At 43.4% G+C, this 3,196-nt stretch overlaps 1 non-coding gene across 1 annotated transcript; it reads left to right on the top strand.

Annotated features, from left to right (window-relative positions):
* The first annotated feature begins 3,005 nt into the window (after positions 1 to 3,005).
* On the top strand, positions 3,006 to 3,113 carry LOC127740355 (small nucleolar RNA R71). The gene has a single exon (XR_008001033.1). It is a non-coding gene; the product is annotated as a small nucleolar RNA R71 (small nucleolar RNA).
* The last annotated feature ends 83 nt before the right edge of the window (positions 3,114 to 3,196 follow it).

The raw sequence follows: 3,196 nt of genomic DNA, 5'->3' as shown, positions 1-3,196 counted from the left end.
ATGTCTATGAGGACTTGGTCCAACCTTTGATCGAAGTTGACCCTTCTAGTGTAAGGGTGTTCATCTCCTTTCATCATGGGCAAGTTGAATGCCAACCTTACATTTTCTGGACTAAAATCTAAGCATTTCCCCCGAACCATTGTAAGCCAATTCTTTGGGTCCGGGTTCACACTTTGATCATGGTTCTTGGTGATCCATACATTGGCATAGAACTCTTGAACCATTAAGATTCCAACTTGTTGAATGGGGTTGGTAAGAACTTCCCAACCTCTTCTTTGGATCTTATGTCGGATCTCCGGATATTCACTCTTTTTGAGTTTGAAAGGGACCTCGGGGATCACCTTCTTCATGGCCACAACTTCAAAGAAGTGGTCTTGATGCACCCTTGAGATGAATCTCTCCATCTCCCATGACTCGGAGGTGGAAGCTTTTGCCTTCCCTTTCCTCTTTCTAGAGGTTTCTCCGGCCTTAGATGCCATAAATGGTTATGGAAAAGCAAAAAGCAACGCTTTTACCACACCAAACTTAGAAGGTTTGCTCGTCATCGAGCAAAAAAAGAGAGAAAAGAGTAGAAGAAGAAGAAATAGAGGAGATGGAGGGGGCTTTGTGTTTCGGCTAAGGGGAAAAAGTAGTGTTTAGGTTGTGTGAAAATGAGGTGGTGAAGATGGGTTTATATAGGGATGGAGAGAGGGGTAGGGTTCGGCCATTGTGGGGGGTTTCGGAGGGAAAGTGGTTTGAATTTGGATGGTGGGGTAGGTGAGGTTTTATGAAGGATGGATGTGAGTGGTGAAGAGAATGGTGGGATTTGATAGGTGAATGGGTGAAGAAAAGAGAGAGTGGTGGGGTAGGTGGGGATCCTGTGGGGTCCACAGATCCTGAAGTGTCAAGGATAGCTCATCTCTGCACCAAGTGGCGTGCAAACATGCCCTTTCTGCCAATCCTGGCGTTAAACGCCGGGCTGCTGCCCCTTTCTGGCGTTTAACGCCAGCTTGTTGCCCATTCCTGGCATTAAACGCCAGTCTGGTGCCCCTTTTTGGCGTTAAACGCCCAGAATGGTGCCAGACTGGGCGTTAAACGCCCATTTTGCTATCTTCACTGGTGTTTAAATGCCAGCAAGTTTTCCTCCAGGGTGTGCTATTTTTCTTTCTGTTTTTCATTCTATTTTTGCTTTTTCAATTGATTTTGTGACTTCACATGATCATCAACCTACAGAAAACATAAAATAACAAAGGAAAATAGATAAATATAGCATTGGGTTGCCTCCCAACAAGCGCTTCTTTAATGTCAATAGCTTGACAGTGGGCTCTCATAGAGCCTCACAGATGTTTAGAGCAATGTTGGAACCTCCCAACACCAAACTTAGAGTTTGAATGTGGGGGTTCAATACCAAACTTAGAATTTGGTTATGGCCTCCCAACACCAAACTTAGAGTTTGACTGTGGGGGCTCTGTTTGACTCTGTTTTGAGAAAAGCTCTTCATGCTTCCTCTCCATGGTTACAGAGGGATATCCTTAAGCCTTAAACACAAAGGATTCTTCATTCACTTGAATGATCAATTCTCCTCTGTCAACATCAATCACAACCTTTGCTGTGGCTAGGAAGGGTCTGCCAAGGATGATGGATTCATCCATGCACTTCCCAGTCTCTAGGACTATAAAATCAGCAGGGATGTAATGGTCTTCAATCTTTACCAGAACATCCTCTACCAGTCCATAAGCTTATTTTCTTGAATTGTCTGCCATCTCTAATGAGATTCTTGTAGCTTGTACCTCAAAGATCCCTAGCTTCTCCATTACAGAGAGAGGCATGAGGTATATGCTTGACCCTAGGTCACACAGAGCCTTCTTGAAGGTCATGGTGCCTACTGTACAAGGTATTGAGAACTTCCCAGGGTCCTGTCTCTTTTGAGGTAATCTTTGCTTAGTCAAGTCATCCAGTTCTTTGGTGAGCAAAGGGGGTTCATCCTCCCAAGTCTCATTACCAAATAACTTGTCATTTAGCTTCATGATTGCTCCAAGGTACTTGGCAACTTGCTCTTCAGTGACATCTTTGTCCTCTTCAGAGGAAGAATACTCATCAGAGCACATGAATGGCAGAAGTTAATCCAATGGAATCTCTATGGTCTCAGTGTGAGCCTCAGATTCCCATGGTTCCTCATTAGAGAACTCATCGGAGGCCAGTGGACGTCCATTGAGGTCTTCCTCAGTGGCGCTCACTGCCTCTTCCTCCTCTCCAAATTCGGCCATGTTGATGGCCTTACACTCTCCTTTTGGATTCTCTTCTGTATTGCTTGGAAGAGTACTAGGAGGGAGTTCAGTAACTTTCTTACTCAGCTGACCCACTTGTGCCTCAAAGTTTCTAATGGAGGACCTTGTTTCAGTCATGAAACTTTAAGTGGTTTTGATTAGATCAGAGACCATGGTTGTTAAGTCAGAGTGGCTCTGCTTAGAATTCTCTGTCTGTTGCTGAGAAGATGATGGAAAAGACTTGCCATTGCTAAACCTGTTTCTTCCACTATTATTGTTGTTGAAACCTTGTTGAGGTCTCTGTTGATCCTTCCATGAGAGACTTGGATGATTTCTCCATGAAGGATTATAGGTGTTTCCATAGGGTTCTCCCATGTAATTCACCTCTTCCATTGATGGGTTCTCAGGATCATAAGTTTCTTCTTCAGATGAAGCGTCCTTAGTACTGCTTGGTGCAGCTTGCATTCCAGACAGACTTTGAGAAATCATATTGACTTACTGAGTCAATATTTTATTCTGAGCCAATATGGCATTCAGAGTATCAATCTCAAGAACTCCTTTCTTCTGATTCGTCCCATTGTTCACAGGATTCCTTTCAGAAGTGTACATGAATTGGTTATTTGCAACCATTTTAATGAGTTCTTGAGCTTCTGCAGGTGTCTTTTTTAGATGAAGAGATCCTCCATCAGAGCTATCCAATGACATCTTGGACAGTTCAGATAGACCATCATAGAAGATACCTATGATGCTCCATTCAGAAAGCATGTCAGAAGGTCACTTTCTGATCAATTGTTTGTATCTTTCCCAAGCTTCATAGAGGGATTCACCTTCCTTCTGTCTAAAGGTTTGGACCTCCACTCTAAGCTTATTCAATTTTTGAGGTGGAAAGAACTTTGCCAAGAAGGCATTGACTAGCTTTTCCCAAGAGTTTAGGCTTTCTTTAGGTTGTG

The sequence above is a fragment of the Arachis duranensis genome, chromosome 6, assembly GCF_000817695.3.
Source record: "Arachis duranensis cultivar V14167 chromosome 6, aradu.V14167.gnm2.J7QH, whole genome shotgun sequence".
NCBI classification, from domain to species: Eukaryota; Viridiplantae; Streptophyta; class Magnoliopsida; order Fabales; family Fabaceae; genus Arachis; species Arachis duranensis.
The sequence above is the reverse complement of the archived record's forward strand: the minus strand, read 5'-3'. Positions and strand labels throughout refer to the sequence as shown.